A 22,484-nucleotide genomic window follows, 5' to 3' on the forward strand; every position below is an offset into this window, starting at 1 on the left:
CCATGCTCAGCCACTACAAGAAACTGAGCAATAATTATAATTGCCAAATGAAAGCACCATAGCCATAGGCATCATAATTGAAATTTGTATTACTACATGGCTGGTACTTTTTTCCTATCTTATTATTAGACTCCTCCATGCTGAAGAATTATGGTTTTGTGTTTTTTTTCCCTTATAACAAAGCAGAACAAAGGGATTCTAATTCATTCCAATCTGATTTCTAATCTTTTTTTATGTGGATACCAGAAATTATGAAACAATGAGAAAAGAAGCAGTGGGCACAATCTAGCCTGCCTAAATACTCTTCATCCTCACTGCTTTCCATAACAGAGATGTGAGCATGTGCTTAATTTCCTCTTGTAAATAGTGGGAATTGAAACATCTAAAGAAACTTTAGCAAGATCATGTTCTTCCTCTTCCTCTCTCTTCCTCTCTCTCTCTCTCTCTGAAAAAATTATTGAGCCATTGCAGAAATAATTAATTTTACATATTATTAAGTAGCATAATGATATTGAGACCTAATGATTTTCAACTTTGTTATTTCCAGTAATTGTCACTCAATGAATATTTCAAAGCTACACAACAACCCCCAGCCACATAGTTCCTATTGCTGCATCCCTGTGGTGTTTGGTCTAGTCTTTTAATTGTGCACATGTTAAAGCTTGAAGAGGGCTGGGTTTCTCTGGACCCCTGAGAAGGCCTGTTCATTTTTATGTAGCTATCAAGAAGTAACCATTAAAAGTGGCAGACCTGATGACAAATCTTCCCTGTGGAAAATTATGATATAACCTCAGGCCAGTCCAATCTAACCTTGGATTTTTCTGGATTTATAAACATGGGCTGATATCCCAGCTGGATGTTGCATGAACATTGTGAAGTGGCTAGAATGTAAGATTTAGACCAGAAATCTTGGGTGATCGAGTTGTGGGAGGATAAAATGCCATGTGGTCAAAATGTTTCATAGTTTCAGCCCATTTCATAGATCTCTATCTATAGGCTTCATGGTGAACTTCTTGGCAAAGCACCAATTTTGGATTTTATGGGACCTCTGCACATGTTACATATACACTTGTGTGGAAGCTGGGATTGATTGTGACTTCCCATCAATTGTACGCTAGATGGCAGCCCTTGGTTTACTACTGCATAATGTGATAAACGTCCTTTCTGCCTTATAGACTGTCCAATTTATTTTGGCCATGAAAATGCGGAAATGAATTGGGACACGTTGGTGGAACACTAGACATATGAAACCTAATCTCTAATGTCTCTGGCATGAAACTATTTTTGTGTGCGTCTCTTTCTGTACATCCGCATTATCTGGCCAATGAGGCTATGAACATGATTCAGTTAATAAAATAAAGAGAAGATATGTAGGCTTAGGGTAGCCTTAAGAACAGTATTGCCTGTTCTTTTTTCCATCATAACAGAGCTCAATAGTGCAGTCCCTTCAATTCAACTATTCCTTAAGGGGAAAAGTCATAGTTCAGTGGCACAGCCCGTGCTTTTGCATGTGGATGGTCCTAAATTTGATCCCTGGCATATACCTAAGTAGATCTGAGAATGGTGTTCTACCATTAGCAATGGCAGATTTGCATCATCACCACCCTTACTTGAAGGAATTTCCCAAGAGAAGGGTTGAGGAGGTTACCTATGGTGAGGTGACAAATCACAAAAGGATGGACCTGCCCAGTTTAGTTTTGATCCAATCCCTCTTCATCTTCTTTCTGCTCTCCAGGTAGATCTGATAATGACTCGTGACTTAACCCCTAGAGAGCCACTGCAAGCCACTGCAGACGATGCTCAGCTATTGGTCTGACTCGGTCTATGACAGAGTCCCCATTTGAAATTGGCTCTTTTATTGCATGAAAAATGTTTCAATATGTGAACCACCTTCATTGAACTCCATACCAGAGCTTGAAGCAATTTTGTGTGTGTGTGTTTAAAGGCAAAACCTTCCTCCAGCAAATATAAATGCCTACTTATCATTTCACGCATAATTATTTCCCTGCTGGCTTGCTGATATGAAGCTAATCATACCAAGAAATTAGCTACAGCTTTTTTCCTCAAGGGATTATATCCATTTGTAGTATTTGACAATGCTTTCTATATATATATATATATATAAAAACAACACACACAACAATTGATTACCATAGGTTCTAATTTATTGGCAAATAGCTTTCAATGCAAATTATTTCATTCTATATATGAGATTAGCTGACTTTCAGTTTATGTTTAACAGAAATTTAGATATCATGCTGCATGCATGATAAACAAAGATGAAGGCAACTGAATGTGGAAAAAGTCTTGAGATACGGCACTTGAATCATGTAACTTTAATCCCTTCTCAGTGTTGTTTTATGCTGATGCCATTAAATTGTAGAGTTAAGGCTTGGGGCATAACCTGCACTGAGGCAGTGGCGGATCTTGGTGTCTCAAATTTCAATAGTGCCTTGTGCAATGCCAAAATCCGGTGCTGCCCCCCGTTCACCTTCCATTGTTAGCTGTTACAGTTGTGGCACCTGCTGCAGCATCCCAGAAGCTCTGCACCTGTACTCCCCTAAATCCTCTGCTTCATAAGTCTACTAACACAACAAGGAACACATTGCAGTCATGTAATAGAATAAGCCAAGGTGCACTACCAGGGTTTCAGACCCACATAGTGTCCTCTTCCAGCCACTGGAGTTGTGTGGCTTAGCTCTTCCTCTCACTAGCTATGTTGGGGAGCAGTCTAACCCATCAGGGACCGGGAGCCTTCAAGAGCAAGAGGGCTGTCCCATACAGGTTGCTGGGAGTTCACCTGGATGAGATGCTGCATCAACAGTGGCTACGCATCGAAAGAGGAGCTAGCTGCATAGCTGGCACATGAAGCATTCAATTTCTTCTTAGAAAACAGTGGAGTCACTGCCAAATAGTCTGGTCCGGACCTTACTCAGATCTGCTGCAGTCTCTTTGCTCCTTGTGTCCTGGCACTAGATGTTGCATTTTGGGGGGATATGGGATTTGTTTGCATGCCTTCTGGCCCCTGAATCCTAAGCTATTTTATGATGTCTTTCCCTGGGCTTTACTTGAAGTGTGGGAAGCCAGGGAGGCTGTCTACTTGGAATACCCAAGATTGGTCACTCACTGCAAAGTTACCAGGCCTCACCTCCTCTTATGATATGAAGTGCCCTCTGATATGCTTCACATCATAGCAAAAAAGTAAGAACAGCTTTTCTATGTGTTTGTCCTATGGCATATATGTAATATTTAAAGGCTGTAGCCACTTAAACAGTTCCTCACCATTCTCTCTCTCTCTCTCTCTCTCTCTCTCTCTCTCTCTCTCTCTCTCTCTCTCATCAATCATCCATCTATCTATCATCTATCTATCTATCTATCTATCTATGGATCATCTATCTGTCTGTCTGTCTATCTATCTATCCATCTGTCTATCTGTCTATCTGTCTATCTGTCTATCTGTCTATCTGTCTATCTGTCTATCTGTCTATCTATCTATCTATCTATCTATCATCTATCTATTTAATCTCAGCCTGGGACTCTTAGAGACAATCAGGTGATAAAGCCATGCAACTGGCCCTGTCAAACTGATTGGATGTTGCTTTTTGATCCAAATACATATGGGGCTGCTAATCTTTACATGCTGTCCTCAAATCTTATTTGCTACATGTTACTGGATATGATCCCACATTGGCTGAGATTAGTCAAGGCAAGATCCTACAGCTATATCAGAGCCATTGACTCTTACGGCTACATAGCTCAGGATTTGAAAGCAGATATCTAGAGGTATGAAATGTGATATACAAAACACATGAGGCAACAATTCCTCTTTTTCACAAGGGCAATGAGAGAGAAGGCTGTGCTAGATTTGCAGTCTTGAAAAGCTGCTGAGGTGAAAGCAAAGATTTAACAAAATGCTCCGCCACCACACAAAATTTAATCCTACAATTTTTCATATTGGTTTCCAGCTGTTGGAAGTCACTGATCCCCCCCCCACTATGTCTTACCTTTATTCTAGGATCTTGCCTTGACTAATCTCAGCCAATGTGGGATCATATCCAGTAACATGTAGCCAATAAGATTGGGCTATATGGTGATATCACTGAATGCAAATTGTCCACAATTTGTGGGCAGGGATACAGAGGGTGGGAGTGCATTCCCATTTCCAGGGCAACTGAGCAAATGCTCCAGGTTTTTCTACACAGCACTGTAGGGACAGCAGAGAATGACAAAACACTGACTCAGTTGTCTTGGCAACAACAAAGGATTCTCTCACCCACTGACATCTGCTTCGCATGAACGTTTTATCCCCCCTTTTACAAGGGGCCGTGATAAATGGCCAATAGACGTGCTTTTCATGGCTTGGGAAATTTTCATTGAAAAGCACTTCCCCTTTTCACTCTGTTCTAATTACAACTACTCAGCTGAAACTTATCCCTAATTTTTATTACCTGTGTATATTCCATTCAGACAAAAGAAAACCACAGAAGCCCATGGTGCGTTACACCCTGGATGTTTCTTTTAAAGAGAGAGAAAAAATGTGGCAATTTTATCTAGCAGTATGGGAGCAATGAGATCTACTCTATTAAGCGCATTGTTCCACTTGAGGAAAATGTATAAGTCTGTTTTTTTTAAAAAAAAAAACAGTGTAGTAACTTGAGTTAATGCAGGAGTTACCAGCATTCTTGTTGGTTAATTCAAAATCAGCCTCAGAATATTAACAAAAACAAACTAAGGATGGGGATCAAGAGACTCGTAAGTCTGGGAATGAAAATTTTATGCTTAGCATAACAGTAAGAAAAGTTAAATCAAAACCCCTGTTGTATTAATCTTTATGAAGTATCATTGTAATTATAAATCAAATAGGTTTGCAAAAAAATAAAAAAATAGAACAACCACATTCTCAAGTGGTATAATGGTAATAGAAGATAAGTGTACCAAGGCTATAGGAGCTAACAGAAATGAAGAGAAACCTATGACTTGTGCCCTGTAAGGTTAAGTTGCCCTGTTCCAGAGCTTCTACAGTGAGTATCCATTTCCTTGCCCAGTGCTGCCCACTCCACAGGAGTGCATGAGGAAATTTTGTGGCAGGGGGACTTTGTGCATTAGTGACACAATAAAACCTGATGTCTCATTCACCCACAGTGATTATATCCACCCACCCATCCATTTTCAACCACATATTAAGTATGATTCAGCCCACAGACATTCCTAATACACTGTCACAGAGTGTGCCGGTCAGTAATCACATAGTCCAAACGGGATCTCCACAATCTTGGTTGAGTGTAAGGTCTAATGAGCACAGCAGCTCATTACTGGTGAGCCTTCCTCCATGAAATCAGTTGGCCATATTGCCCAAACAGTTGCCATATTGGCAGGCATTGGAACCAACACTTGGGTTGCTTTGACTGTGAAATGGAATGGGTAGACTTTTGATCTAGCTGATCCAAGGAATTCTGGGTAGAAAAAGATGCTCCTTTCTCTACACAAAATATTTTGCGAATGCTGAACAAAATTGGGACATTTCCCATGAACTTTTACAACTGTCAAAATTCCTCTTCTTCACAATCATGGGGAGGAAAGATACTATAACAAAAGAGTGCTAGTACCATATTTACTTGAATGCAATGCTCAACTTTTTTGGCCAAATTCCATCGCAAATATTATGACACACATTAGATTCAATGGTGCATTAACATTCACCAGCAAATACTTTTTTGTTTTCAAGGCTTTGAAAATTGAGGTACACCTTATATTCGATGGCACATTAGATTCACGTAAATTCAGTATTTGCCTATTGAGAGCAAGGGGTAGCACTGACTCAGGAAACACTGCCTTTACTCTGAAGTGACCCAGCAACATCATATAGGCAAGTCTGATTGGCTAAATGATATTCATGACTTTATCACAGTCACTACACATTCCTTGTTTACTTTGAATCAGGAAGACATCTGAAGAAATGTCACCAAATCAGCAGCTATTTGGGGAATGGACATTTAATGAATGAGATGGGGGGGGGGGGAGTATTGGGGAAAACATGTTGCAAGCACTTCTTTTGCATACACTCACTATAGCCTAAATTCTACCCTTTGGTTGTTTTATAAAGCTGTTTTATAGATCTTCACCTTGGAATATGGATTTTGCAGCAGTGTTAGCACACTATGCATATTTTTGCTTCTGCTTCTGTACAGGGTCTGAATCAATTTTCTTTATTTGACCAATGGGATGAAAGAATCACTAGAGCTACCCGAGGAACTTAACATCAGATCCTAGAAGCATAAAATTGAGCTTAAAGATTTTTAACCTTGTAAGAGGTGGCATCATTATCAGGAAAGAAAGCTTTGATAAATACCACATTTAGTTCAGGGAATTTGAAATATCCTTTACATTACTTGCTGCTTGTGCAACACTGGAGGGGGGGGGAGATCTATTTGTTTTTTTAAAACCCCATAAAGTATCCTATTGCTTCTTACCTGTGACCAAACGACAACAAAAATGGGTTTCCTTCACTCTTAGTAAAACATTGATGTCTTTTGTGTTTGAACATCTATTAGATCACTTAATCATGCAGCCATGAAATCATTTTGCTATGGCAGAAAACATTCTGGTAATTAGATTGAAAACAGAAGTAGCCACTTTGATACAATATATCTATATCATATTGTTCTTGCTGGCTTTTCCACGTTAAAATTCATTCAGATGAAAATACAGCATGAACACACCATGTTGGTAGGTATTATAGTCTCTTGGTGCTCTTTAAGACATTGTGGGTTGCATATTATTGGTTGGCATCCATCTGTCTCCTGATAAAATGGTAGAGTGGTCCTTCGAGGATGAAGTCAACTGTCGGAGAGTTACAGCACCTGTTTCAGCAGTAAAGACTGATACAGGATAGATATGTTTTGTTGCAGTTGGGGCAGATGATGGTTTCTGGTTGTGTTGACGCAGGTGTCCCATGGCATCTCCTCTTTCTGCGCTCCTCCCAGTACATGACCTGACTGTTTGTCTCCAGATGCTGCAGCCACCTGCAAGACATGGCATGTTAGCTTGGCAAAATGTATTGATGGCTGCACATTCTTCTGTGGAAGTTAACATTTTAAGTGCCAAAGTACCTCGTTTTTCCACTACAGCTGAAAAGCCCTACATATTTGAGGTGTGAAAGCCACCTTAGCACAGTTCTTTCAAGGTCTGGAACCTTCAAAGAAGAGGCTTATTAATTTGAAATTATCAATAAGCTAAATCTTATTTGTCTGCTCAGTTCTTCCAGTTGATAATGCAACAGTAGATGACCCTGCTTTGTAAGTTGCTTTTTGAAATAGTTCATTTTCAAGATGGTGATGATGCTTAACTTTTTAAAGGCTTGGGCTACATGGATGAAACTCATGCTGTGGCCCCTGCCCCCGCCAATTCTGAATGCTTTAGAAATTACAGGAACACTTGCCTAGGGAAGAACAACATAGCAGACTCCTTGCATCTACCCCAGGACTTCTACTGTTAACTTCACTGTGTGAGGAGCTACACTACAGAAGCTCCCATACCTTGAATGTGGCAAAAGGGACACAATTCGGGGTTCACACTGCCATTTTCTAAATTTCCATATTCTTTCTTTCCATTTTCAGATAAATACAAACAGAAAAGGACACACACACACACACACACACACACACACACACACACACACACAGAGTTTCATTTCACCCAGCAGGTGTAATGACTTGCCATTGCCAATATTTCAGTTCCCAGTTACAGTTTTAATAGGGAAATGTAATCATATTATAGTGACTGCTTACAAGTAATTAGTTCCAAGAGCAGCATTTTAACAGGTTTTTTTTTTAAAAAAAAAAAAGCCAGAGGAAAACACTGTTGAAATTTGAATGAAGCTTCCATTCTTAGCTTCCAGGAGATGCAGGCTTTATATAAAAACCCTCTGATGTGATCTCAAAATAGTAAAGTTACGAATGCTTGGGAAGAGAGAAAATAGATTCAAATAACGTAACAGGTGCTTTGATACATTTTAAAAATACTAATCTGCATAATGCAAAGTAACTAAATTACTAAATATAGCAGTTGCCTTTGATTGCTGAAATGGAGCTCTTTCAGGCATCTGTTTAGTGAGGTCCTTGTGGGTGCCTGCCGTTTGTGGGGCATTTTGCCTAAATTATGATAATCACATTGTATGATTTATTGATTATTTCTATACCACTTAATACATTAAGAATATCTCTAAGAAGACTGAAGCAACAACTTAAACATAACATAGTAAAAGTAAACACTATATATCTATATCTATAATCTATTGCTACCAATTCATTTTCCATCTGACATACCCTCCTTCTCAGCCTCTGAGTTCTCACCCAGGGTCCAAATAAACTTTCAGCTCATTCTCAAAAGTCTCACAGTGAGAAGAGTTCCAGGAAACAGAGAAGATCACCCTAGACTAGGCACCCCCAAACTTCGGCGCTCCAGATGTTTTGGACTACAATTCCCATCTTCCCCGACCACTGGTGCTGTTAGCTAGGGATCATGGGAGTTGTAGGCCAAAACATCTGGGGAGGGCCGCAGTTTGGGGATGCCTGCCCTAGACTCTCATTCTAGACTTGCTTTTTATGGCTAGACCCAAGGTGGATGATACTGCCCACAGCTGTGTCCCATTCAGCTGTACTCACCACATCTAATTCCAGATACAGCAGGTTTGTCCATAATCAATCACATGATGTGGCCTGCACACACCATTTGAATGGCAATGTCCATTAACTTTGTGGGGGGCGGCCCCCTGAAGTGTTTTATTGGGGGGGTCAAAAGGACCTTGGCCCCCAGGAGTTGGCTCCTAGGCTGCTACGTCGTATTGCTAAATGCCTATGGAACTCTTCTCTCAGGTTGTATTGGAGTGAAAATGCATATGCTGGACTGTAGAATACTATTTTGAAACTGCTGCTTTACGTGGTTGAAATTATGGAATCAAACATTAAAATTTACAGCATGTACCGCCTTGAAAGAGAATGTTTGGAAGATGATGTATAGATGGCATTTAACCCCAGTGAAATTAGCTAAAATGTATAGAATGAGTAATAGAACGTGCTGGAAATGCAATGAAAAGGAAGGGGATTTTTATCATATGTGGTGGAAATGTGAAAAGGTTAAAGAATTTTGGGAAATGATATATAATGAACTGAAAAAGATTTTTAAATATACCTTTCCCAAAAAACCAGAAGCATTTTTGTTAGGAATGATAGGCCAAGAGATAACCAAGGAGGACAATACTTTATTTCTGTATGCGACAACCGTGGCGAGGACATTATTAGCCCAAAAATGGATGACTCAGGACTTACCGACAATTGGAGAGTGGCAGACAAAGATGATGGACTATGCAGAATTAGCGAGACTGACCAGCAGGATTCGAAACCAGAGGGAAACAAGGTTTCTAAGAGACTGGAGTAAATTTGTGGACTATATGGAAAAGAACTGTAGAAGCTTAAAGACACTTGCAGGCTTGAAATAAATCCTACGAATTGACTTTAAGGAGTAGATATAAAGGAACTGCGAGATAAGAACTGATTAGAAAACCTATTGAGGGGAGGGAGGGAAGTCAAGCTTGGCGGAGCATTTTTAATAGAAGATTGTGAGAAGAGTAAAAAGAGTGATGTATGTAATGTGTTGTTATGAATGTTTGTTTGTTTTGTTTAATGTCTTTAAATGTGTTTAATTGGAAAATTTAATAAATCGTTATTTAAAAAAAGAAAGAAAGAAACTGCTGCTTTAACATTATAATATGAATGAGTTTATTTTTCTATCTGTATTTCATGTGTAAGCTTCATATTTAAGCCACATTGGGAAGGCTTTGGTAAAATCTCTTAGTAAAATCCTAAGTTGATTAATATATTTAGGATTCATAAGCATTGGTTGTGTGTTACGTATACAAACAAGTGGTCTCTTTCTTTGCTGTTGTCTGATTTCTCTGTTGTGTGCCTTTCAGCCTACAGATTTGCTTTCCGTTCTGCAGTAAAACATGTAGAAAAATTTACTCATTTCATTACAGGTTGAAAATGGTCCAAGCAACTAGGCATTTATTTTATTTATTTTTGTTAACGTGAACCAGCCCCTATGTTGGGAAACCTGAAAATATGTGGTACTCTTGAAGAATGCACACAACTATGGGCGAGAAAGTCGGCGTAATGGGGAGTGTAGACTGAAACCAAAGGAACATCACAAGAATAACATTTCCTTTTAAACAAGAATTCACAAAAATGGCAATTGTGTAGCATAATTGTCACACATTACAGCATAGCAGTGCCTATTTCAAGCTTTTCTGTTGCGTCTTCTTGCAGCTGAGCAGTTAAAGGAAATAGACTTTAATGGATGGAATTTCCTTTTCCTCAAGCATTTCTTCTTCTGGTACAATATAAATCGGTGCCATTTTAAAGCAATTTTATAGCAATCAAAATGGTATCATGAAAGGGAACGAACAGAACAGAGCCTGCTGCTGTATTGCCAATAACAAGGCAGCTCTTAGCTCTCCAGATACTGTCAGAGAGTATACCAGACTTGAGGACTCAAGTGTTACATTTTGGATCCTTATCTACTGCACAGAAAGATAAAGCTCAGTGTTTACCATGAAATGCTGTTGAGAAAGAAATTGTGACATAAAAGCCTGGTGTGGTTTTTTAAAAAAACACAAGTAAGGAAGCGGCAAAACAACAACAACAACAACCCCACAACTGTATACAATGGGAGCTATGAAAAAGGGAAACAAAATTCTAGGAATTTGCAAAGATGATGCCAAATTACACATAGAAATTCAGGAATGTGTTTGCATGACTTAGGCACTCTGTTCTTTTAGTTTTTCATTTTCTGGAAATGTTTAAAAGCTTTTTGGGTTTAAATCAAGTTGATTGTTCAGATGGAAGAATAATAATGCTTGATTTAATTTTGCATATTTATTTCATTTTATTGGCACCCTCCTTTTTTACATTTAAGTGCATTCAAAGTGGTACGCTTTAAGGACATTAACACAAACATGTTTTCATAATTGCAGCTTTTTTGTTATTAACATTTGATTGATTTTTTTTTTTTGGTACATAAAGAATATAATCCTACACTCATTTCCTTTTGTGATATTGATGGATGGATGGCTTAGGATGGTGCAAAGATCCCTTTCCCCTAGTTCAGAGGCACTGCTCTTCATCATTGCCATCGTTATTTCATTTGTATGCTGCCTTTCAATAGGTTAAAACCATGCTCAAGGTGGTTTATGGCATGAGTTGAGAGGGATAAACAGTGATGTGGAGAGAATAGCAACATCCTATTTCATGTGGTTTTTCTGTATGCAGACATTACTGAGGATGCTGTCACAAGGCAATGGCAACATATTAAATTTAGATTTGGAAAACATAGATGCAAATATTTGCTTGGCTGTGATATCTCTGGCTTGCCTTGGGTAAGTCATTTGCTCTCATACTCACTTCTCAATCTAGAGACCAAAACATTCATATTTACTTATTTCCATATATTCAATTACTGATATGTGATTAAATATTGACATTTTGTTTCAGACATCTGGATTTGTTTGTTTGTTTGTTTTTGGTTTTTGTTTAAAAAAAGAAACATGCATGAGCTGAAATTCTGCACTGAATGAGGCAGGGGTTTTCAAAGAAGGAACTCAAATGTGTTTGTGAACAAATATTAGAATTTGTACCCTGCAGTGCAAATCAGTGAAATGAAGTTGAATGCAACAATCTCTGTGAATATTCATCCCTGCTTCTAACATCACTCCAGCAGCTTCATTTCACCCCTGGTGAGAAAGACAATGAGAGATAAATATATCCTGCTTTTCTTAGTTTAAGGCAGGAGTAGTGACCTCCAGTTGCTGTTGAATTCCAGTTGCCACAAAACCAGTATTTACAGATGATGGGAGTTTATTATTACAATGACCGTCTAGTTGCAGATGCCCCCTTTTGGAGTAAGGTGGTGGAGAAGTTTGTGGCTGACGTTCTATTGCAGAAGTTCCTGGAGGATACAAATCATAGAATCATAGAATCATAGAGTTGGAAGAGACCACAAGGGCCATCCAGTCCAACCCCCTGCCAAGCAGGAAACACCACCAAAGCATTCTTGACATATGCCTGTCAAGCCTCTGCTTAAAGACCTCCAAAGAAGGAGACTCCACCACACTCCTTGGTAGCAAATTCCACTGCCGAACAGCTCTTACTGTCAGGAAGTTCTTCCTAATGTTTAGGTGGAATCTTCTTTCTTGTAGTTTGAATCCATTGCTCCGTGTCCGCTTCTCTGGAGCAGCAGAAAACAATCTTTCTCCCTCCTCCATATGACATCCTTTCATATATTTGAACATGGCTATCATATCACCCCTTAACCTTCTCTTCTCCAGGCTAAACATACCCAGCTCCCTAAGCCGTTCCTCATAAGGCATTGTTTCCAGGCCTTTGACCATTTTGGTTGCCCTCCTCTGGACACGCTCCAGTTTGTCAGTATCCTTCTTGAACTGTGGTGCCCAGAACTGGACACAGTACTCCAGGTGAGGTCTGACCAGAGCAGAATATAGTGGTACTATTACTTCCCTTGATCTAGATGCTATACTCCTATTGATGCAGCCCAGAATTGCATTGGCTTTTTTAGCTACTGCATCACACTGCTGACTCATGTCAAGTTTGTGGTCTACGAAGACTCCTAGATCCTTTTCACATGTACTGCTCTCAAGCCAGGTGTCACCCATCCTGTATTTGTGCCTTTCATTTTTTCTGGATCTAGATCAATTATCTAGACCCATCTAGATCTGGGTTCAGGCATGGTTTGGTCAGCCTGATGGATGACCCATATACAGAAAAGGACAGGAGGAGTGTGACTCTGCCTCTTTTGGTGGCTTTTGACTCTGGACTGACTTTGTAGGATAAGTCTTAGGGACACTATTCTACAGTGGTTCTGCTCCTACCTACAAAGTTTTGTCAAGAGAGTAGCACTGGGAGATTATGATCTGGACCCATGAACTTTTGCACTATGGAGTTCTGCAGAGTACAGTCTTGCCCCCAAAGCTGTCTAAATTATAGTTGAAGCTGCTGACTGTGGTCATTCAGAATCTTGAGGCACACCTCTACTTCTCCATAACATCCAAGTCAAGAGAAGCTGTGAATGGTCTGGACTGTTGTCTGAGCACAGCAGTGGCATGGGAGTGGGCCAGTAAGCTGAGCTTGAACCCTAGGATGATGGAGGCACTGTGAGTTAGTGTTCCTGTGACTGAGAGACTGGCCAGATGCCTGCCCTGGATAGGGTCACACTCCCTCTGAAAGAACCATTTTGGAATTTGTTGTTAGAGGCTCAAGTACTCTTGACAGGAGTGTCTTTTACCAACTATAGCTGCTACACTGACTGTGGTCATTCTTGGACAGGGATTGTTTAGCTACAATGATTCATGCATTGGTAATCTCCAGACTCAATTACTGCAATGTGGAGCCACCCTTGGCCTGGTCTGCAGCCTCCATCTGGTGCAGATAGCAGTGGCTAGACTGTTGATGGAGACAGTCTATTGCCAGCACATAACTCCATTGCTCAAAAGTTTTCACTTGCTGCCATATGCTACCAAGTCAGGTTCAAGGTTCTTGCATTAATTTACAAGGTCCTTAGTTTGGGCCCAGGATACCTCAGGGACCACCTGATCCCTTATATCCCTGCCTTATTTGGTATTTGGGGCACTCACTGTGAGTTGGCCCCCTTGGCTGAGATACAAATCTTCTATCCACTAGGAGCTGCTTGTTCAGTATTGTGCAACCAGTTTGGGAGAGCTCCCAACCAGTTGAGGTCAGACAAGACCCTGTTGAATGCCTGAACTTATTATTAGAATTCCAGGAGGCTTTTGAATTGAAATCTGATTTTTTTTATCATTTTAACTCATTTTTTCGCCTTATTGTATTGGGTCTCCTGTACACAACTTGGTGATGACTGTGGTTAAGCGATATACAGATTGTTGAAATGAATAAAGAATAAACAAATAAAAATACAACAACATCTGAAGTCCACTCCTGGTTTAAGTCCTGTGGTACTAAATAGAAGCAAGTGTGCACAGCAAGAAAGTTGCATATACCACAAATCTGAGCATAGGTCACTTACATCTGTAAATCCCTGTTGAAATTTGGAGCGGATACAGTAACACATAAAACAGAAAATGTTAAGGAGGGGAAAAGCTTTCCGTGTAGGGACTGGATATTCAGCTTTCAAAACTGATCATCCACTCTCTGAATGAAATACCTCTATTTCTGAAAGACAATGAATTTCCTTATGGAGCTCCATGATAGCTTGTCTGTAGACAATTTAGAAAGCTATCGGAGACAAACCAAATTGCTTTTTCCCTATTTTATTTTTAATCCAAGTAGCAAAACAATTCATTTAAATATGACTTAGCCAAGCCATTCTCATGCAGATTGACTGCACTGAATATGCAGAATATTCATTTGTTCTGGTGTTTCCCCCTGCCCTTTCTACCAGAATTATTTTTTTTAAAAAAGAATTCCATGTCTACATATTTCAGAAAGCTGCAATTTTCACCCCACAGAAGGGAATTCATTTTAATTAAACTTTCTTGGCATCCGCTTTCTGTACTTTTGTGAACATTTTTGTACTTGATAGCTTCTTTTGCAAGACCCAAAAGAGTGAAAATAATCAACAAGAAGCATGGGTATTGTTGTTGTTTTTTTTAAAAAAAAAATGAAATGCAGCATTCTCAGATGAGAGAAACCACTTTCTTTATACTCATAAGAGAGTAAAGGAACAGTAGTTTTCTCCTATTTGATACCCCCTTTTCAAATAGAGCATATAGCCTCTGAAAAACTGTTGATTTTTAGCATTTTTCCTGATCCCTATCTTATGAATACATGTTCCTAAAGGCAGTTCTTATACTTCCAGCCCCATCAAATGAGAGGTTCCTTTCATGACCCACGTGTGACACCAGAAATCTGAATTTAGCTGGTAATTTCCTTACAGTCACATTAATGGAGAATCCCAGTTGACTTTCAGACCTTTAATAGATGCTTGAAGTAGAACCTCTTTGTTGTCGTCATTTGGTGCCTAAGAACTGCTAGGCCTAGATAAAGAAATCCTATTGAGGGCTTAGCGTTATACAGACATAGGCTCAGAGACATGATTTAATAGCATATTTCATATAGCACATACCAAATATGTTGAGAAAATTGCTTTTTTAAAAAAGAAAAAATGTTTTGAATGAAACCGGCACAACCTCCTGAGCTATGATGTCATCATTATACTCTGTCAGTTTGGGGAGGGTGTCAGAAGAACCTGTTTGGACATTCCTTGAGATTTCATTTCCCAGCTCAGGAATGTAAGTTCTGCTTAAAGAAATGGGAGTCATGGGGAGATTGTACATGCCCTTCTGTCACTCAATGAGACAAGTGTAATGGCTGACAAGTGTGAAACAGGCATCACAAATGAAACAAAAGAAGCAGAATCCCGGTTCAAGTGCTTTTCCTCAACAATATATATCTCAAATTGTGTAGAAGGTATTGAGTCGCACAGACCAGCACTGCTTCCAGTGCGCACCCCCTGTCTGTGTCTGCTGTCTCCACTCACTCCTATTCCAGCTGTCCAATTTTGACTGGAAAGGTTTGAAAAAGGTTTGTAGATATGTTTAATCAAGCTTACAATCCCTCTTAAGATCTTCTTGCTCAAGGTGGGAAGGTCTACGGCAGGCATCCCCAAACTGTGGCCCTCCAGATGTTTTGGCCTACAACTCCCATGATCCCTACCTAAGAGGACCAGTGGGCAGGGATGATGGGAACTGTAGTCCAAAACATCTGGAGGGCCGAAGTTTGGGGATGCCTGGTCTACGGGGTTCTCAGAGTTTGCCAGTGGTCCCCCGTGGTCCTCTTCACACGGTGAATGCCTGAAGAGGGCTAGAATTTTCCTACTACATTCAGCTGACAAGTTGAGTGATGGAAGATTGGCTGATGCCTATGGGGAAGGGAAGAGAGAGAGCACTGCAATGGAGCATCTCAGAACATGACCACAAGTCCCCATGAACCCAAAATGGATCGGGGCATTGCTCTGTGACATCCACTGGCCAGACCAAATTGACAAAGCCAGCTTTTCCAGCCCTTTGCAACAACATTCGGATAGAGTTAGGGCATCAGTGGAGGGGGAAGATTGTTAGTGTGGAACACTGGGGTCCTCCCTTCAGCTGACTGGCATGACTTTTCTTCTTCTGGCAGCAGGGCTGCAGCTATTTTAAGGCATTTCCAAGATTTTTTAACAAAACACATGCAGTTCATAGGTTCATTTCAAAGCAGTGTCTCAGCCTATCTCCCTCCCTCCTACACTGGTGTAAGCAATGTTACAGCCTCACAAAGTCTGCTTGCAAAAGATAACACTTGAGAATAGACCCCACTGTGGCTTATTTCAGAGCAGAATTGCACAGAATCGCACTGTTTAGAGCAGGCTTCCTCAACCTCGGCCCTCCAGATGTTTTGAGACTACAATTCCCATCATCCCTGACCACTGGTCCTGCTACCTACGGAACACAGAAGTTGTAGGCCAAAAACATCTGGAGGGCCAAGGTTGAGGAAGCCTGGTTTAGAGATCCTTGAACTTCCCTGATTTTAGAGGCCAGAAGGTTCAAGATCAGAAGGGTATGTCTGGTTGCTTCATCTCATCCAAAATCTACTTGCCATCCTGTTTGAGATCAGGAAGAACGTATCACCCTGCCCAGGAAGCTGGTGTTTGTATCTGCCAACAAATTTAATATAAATTGGCACATTTCTCACACAGTTATTGTTTCTCTGAAGATAATTTCTATTATGCGAGTTTGTTTAGCATTGCACCGTGATACAATCTGCCTCCTCCCACCGCTTTTTACACCACGGTGAATTTGAAATGGTGCCATCAAGTCAAAGGTCTGAAACCAACAGTGAGATCAAAATATAACAGCCTGGAGCCTTCCCATAAAACTGTAAACCTACAGAGTTTGCATGCACCATAATGGAGCGCATACAGGGCAACATTAATATTTCATTGAGCTTCTTTAATAATATTATTTCTCTCCTCTTTATAGTCTCCTATTGCTGGCATGTAAATGTGGTCTTTATGAGAGTATCTGAATGAAAATTGTCACCCAGGTATCTAAATGAGTTCTCATGCTTATCAAAGACCTTGCTTTTATTCTGATTCTGCCATTGTACCTGCCAGGAAGAAATGGCATCAAATGTAAATTCTGTCTCCAGGCAGATAGAGCATTGTGTGCAATTGCAATAAAAATTTGAAGGCTTATGTTATTGAAATTTTTAAAAGTCAAAACATAGCATAAAACCAACAGGCAAGAAGAGCAGAGTTCACAGACATTTGGGAGAGTATTTCTTCATTGGTGGAGTTTATGCATCTATGCTATCTAAACACCAAAAATAAAATTATTTTGGCAATTATGAAAACAGAATCAAATTAAGTTTGGGTCAGATTCTGTGGTTCTTGACATTTTCTACCTCTTTTGATTTCCAGGGATGAATATTAAATAATTGCTACCTGTCATCTGATATTACCCTTTTGGTTTTTAATATTTTTCTATTTGACAGTATTTCAGCATTTTGACACTTGTAATTTGAGTGCAATCTTTAATTGGCAGCATTAAAGTATGGGTACCATTTTTGTTGGGGTGGGATATTTGAACTCTTCCCAGTTAGGAAGAAGAGTCACAGTACATTGTATAAAAATAGCACACCTGGGGTTAAAGAGCAGTTATCTATGTTTCTGAATTGTCCAATGTTAAATCCAGTTTTCCACATTTCCTTAACAATTTGCAGACCGTCGCTCCACCCCATGCATTTTCCTTCATGTTGGCTGATTGGAGAACTGCATTTCAAATTTTGGAGAAGTATGGATTTCAAACGATAGACGTGTTTCGGTTTACATGTTGATTGGAGAAATGTGAATTTGCTAGTTTCACATTGAAATGCATATAAATTGGAATTTGTTCTCCTGGAGAAATAGCGGCAAAGAAAGCCTATAATTGGGTTTAATTAGTTTGGTTTTGATGGGAAGAGATTGAACTATTTTTTTGTACTTTTTGTTACTTTTTTTTTAAAAAAAAAGTCATTCAATGGAGCAATGAAAAGAAAAAAGTTGGCATCTGAAGTACACTTTTATATTTAAAAAGGTGTATGGGTGGTTTTTGTTTTTTATGTGTAGCTTGGCCCCCGTCAATAATCAAGCCATGGAAATGTTGGCACTGATTTTGGAGAGAGAGGATGGTGGTGGTGATGATGATAATGATACAAGACATATTTAGCTTGCAGCAGGAAAGGAATGGCTAATTCTGCTCTTTAAAAATAAATGCACACCTAAACATGCAGGACAGATAGAAAGAAATAACAGATCTGCCATGGTTGTGTACAAAGCAGCTCCCAACACATTTCTAGGACTATACTTGGGTATTCCACCTACAATGCCAATCAGCTTATGGTGACCAAATTGTACCACCTTCTGGGTCTTTGTAAATTGTTTTCCTTTGCAATGTCCCCCTGCTTGACAAACTCTTCATTTATTAATGATACAAGAAGAATACAGAAAGGGCACCAAAGTAGTATATTGCTGGATTAATGGGTTTCGGGAGATCTCATGGAATGCCAATGTTCATCCTTCATGCCAAGTTATTTGTTTATTTGTTGTACCTGTTGCAACAAAAGCAGATGCAAACAGAACAGGGGGGCTTGCTAAATGATGGCTACTCCATTCAGCTGTTTTCACAGAAGAGAATGAGTTAGTTTGTAGATCCCCAACTTGGATTGTTGGGAAGCTTATTGTCCATTCTTGGTTTTGGATAAACCTTCCATGAAAGCAGATACAGATATCTGGAAATAACAGAAAATATAGCCTTGGATCCCAATTTTTTATTCTGTGGGTGGAAGAAACTACATCATTGCAGCCAGAGTGCCCAGGGAAGTTCTGAGTCTGCACAACCATTGTGCTTTACTAGTTGTTCTGCAATGTTTCACCAATATTACCCCATTATGGCCACTCTTCCACATAGTGCAACAAAAATGGGACAACCCCCCGAAAATCTGTGGTATTAGAATTTATAGAATTACAGCAGGAAACTATGGGACAAGTGCCTATAGCATGACAGCCCCAAAAGACTGGGAGGTGCAAATGGAACTGAAAGCATGTTTCCATATAACTGTCGCACCAGCATAATCAGCACAAGCCATTATGAATGATCAATATAAACGATGCTTGGAGAAGGCAGTATGGAATGGAGATGAATCAGTGTGAGAATATGTGGAGTGGCATTTTTCTTAGAACCCCCTCAAACCTGACAGGTCTACCAGAAACCAACACAATTTCCTTGAGTAATTTTCCATGAATATTTAGGCTTTAAGTGTTAAGTTCTGACTTACGGGTGAGGTCAAAGATGAAAGAAAAATCTTTGGATGAAACTTTAGTCTTTCCTAGCCTAAATAATTTGAATCTATTGGAGTAATATTTAAAGAGCAGGAAAGCAGTGTACAGAATTGGCTCAGGCTATGGTGGCCAATGATGGGATTTGCTTTTAGCAAAACTACTAGAACTTGTTCATGCAAAGCTTTATAGGTTGGATCCTATGTTAGTCCTGCTTGGAGAGGGCATGTTGAAATTATTGGGCATGGCTGCCTTTAATCCATTAATTTCAATGGGTCTACTTGGAATAGCTTAGTTGGGTGCAACCACCTGCTTTTCTCTTCCAAAGGAGTTACTCAAAGCATGCATACAGTATCTATATTCTGTCTAATCACAATGTGTTCCTGATGTGAATGGGTGTATAGCACTGGTCTCTGGAGTAGAAGAGTGGGAATATTAGTTGTGTGCACTGAAGACTAGAAAAGCCTTTCAAAAATAAAATCAATCACACAGACAAGCTAGAATTAAGAACAAACTTACAGAGAAGAATTATCTCTTAGAGTGGATTCATCAAAGGTTTAATGGGTCAATATTTTTCACTTTCCAGTGTTAATGAATGAATGGCATTATCATTTGTTAGAGTTAAGAAATGGAAAATTAATAGTTTAATGGTGATGGCTGCATTAACGGAAACTGATAAGTAGAGTATGTAAATCAAGCACACTGGTTTCTAGTCTTTCATAGACCTAAACTTCATGCATTATTACTTTTTGTCTTGGTTTTTAAAATGTGCCAATACCTTGATTTAGACAGTGTACAATTCCCTGTATATGCCTGCTTGAAATTAAGTCACATTGAGTTTAATGGACCTTCTCCCAAGTAAGTGAGCCCAGGATTGCAGTTTTAGCTTGAAAGTAACCAGGTGATTCTCCACATTTGTATGGCTCAGTTGGTAAAGCATGAGATTCTTCATCTCAGGGTTGTGGGTTCAAGTCCCACATTGGGCAAAATATTCCTGCTTTGCAGGGGGTTTGGACTAAATGACCCTTCATGGTCCCTTCCAATTCTATGATCTATTTCTCTTGAGCAGAACTCATTGGTTTCAAGGGTCTACATGTAAAAAAAAATATATAGTAGGATTTATTTGCTAGACCAGGGTTTGTTTTTTTTATCCAGCATTCTTCCTTACCAAGCTTTGACAGCAATCTTCATTCTGCACTGGTCTTCCTATCCACAGCTCTCACTACAGGAAGCTGTGATCAGATATAAGTGTAGCTGGTGGCATTCTACAGTCCATCCTAGATGAATTTTGTAATTTTGTGACTTGGGGAGGAGAGGGGATGTAGCGCAAGTGTCAGCATATGTTTAAGAAGAGATTATTTCCCCAGCCCAAGTCCTGCATTGTTCTGGTTCTCCTGTGGTCTATTCCTCCTGAATTCCAGTTTCTCAAGGGAAATTTCTAGGGCTAATTCTGGAACTGAAGCATTCATACACAGTCTGGGCACTATACTGAGGTTTCAGTCATATGTATCTATTTAAATTTAATTACTTAATTTATTGAATCATCAGTTAAAAAGGCATTTGATTAATCAACCAATGAATCATCTGGCAGGCCTAATAAACACACAGCACATACCTGAACCTCAATTCCATGCCTTTGTAGAGAGGGCAGATTTTTATTTTATTTTATTTTTTAAGAAACAGTTGAATTGTTATAATGAGCTAATTTCTGCATCTGTAATGTGACCAGCACAGGTCTATCTCAGCATGCTGGCTATTATCTTGTCAGTTTAACTGTAAGTATTCACTCCCTGTAAGTTACTGGATAGGGCATTTCGCAACTCATTACTGAATAGCCATCTTTTCTCAGTGCACCTATGAAAGAAAACCCAAGTATTTAAAAAACGGATAAAGCCACAGGAGACACACAGAAACACAAGTGAAACTTTTCCATATGTGAAATCCTTTCCAATTAAGCCAGTCTTGAAGTAAATTGTTGAGGCTCCTTCCTCTGTCTCTCTCTCTCTCTCTCTCTCTCTCTCTCTCTCTCTCTCTCTCACACACACACACACACACACACACCTTCAAGTGGGCAGTTCCAAATATTGCCGCAGTCACAGTGCATGGGAAATGAAAGATAGAAAGATAGAAATTCAAACTTTTTGTTCTCAGTATTGCCTGCACTGTCTTCAACAAAGCGAGACCTTTGTTTCATCTAGCTCACCGTTGTCTGCACTGACTGGCAGTGACTTTCCAGGGTTTCAGACTGGGGTCTTTCTCAGCCTTGCCAAAAGATGCCTATAACTGGATGTGGGACCTTCCACATGCAATGTGTGAGCTCTACCACTGTGGCAAGGGAGAGATATACCAGCTTATTTCCAGTCTGTGTAAGTTTCAAGTGTCCATCCATTTGTAAGCTAGAACAATTCTGGAAGGCCGAGATAGACCCTGCCTCTTCTCTATGGTATCATTAAGAACCAGTCTGGCATAGTGATCAGTGCAGGGGAGGTTGCCGCTTTGCTCAACCACTGCCACCACCACCTACCTTGCTTCTGCCACCACCGCCTGCTCTGAAGTCAACACACTCCTTGCTACATCCACCACTGGTGGAGAAGTGCCACCACCATTGGCACTGATTTCAGGCAATATCATGCCAGTTTGAGGTGAGATCTCACCCAAAATTGAATGAGATCTCTCACACTCCTCAAGATACTTCTCATGAGGTGAGATCTCATGGGCATGCTGCCACCTGAGGCAGTGGCCTCATCCTGCCTAATGGTTGGGCTGGCTCCAGGTTAGAGTGTTGGGCTAGAACAGGCATCCCCAAACTGTGGCCCTCCAGTTGTTTTGGCCTACAACTCCCAAGATCCCTACCTAACAGGACCAGTGGTCAGGGAAGATGACAGTTGTAGTCCAAAACATCTGGAGGGCCAAAGTTTGGGGATGCCTGGGCTAGAACCTTGCAGACTAGAGTTCAAATCCCTGCTCAGTCATGAAGCTCACTAAGTGACCTTCGGTCATTAACCATGCCACCTATACCACCTTGAGTTCTTTGTCAAAAAGATGGAATAGAAATGAAATACTTACTTAAAGGGTCCACACTAATT

Source organism: Zootoca vivipara, chromosome 4, assembly GCF_965207765.1.
Source record: "Zootoca vivipara chromosome 4, rZooViv2.hap1.1, whole genome shotgun sequence".
In the NCBI taxonomy this organism is placed as follows: Eukaryota; Metazoa; Chordata; class Lepidosauria; order Squamata; family Lacertidae; genus Zootoca; species Zootoca vivipara.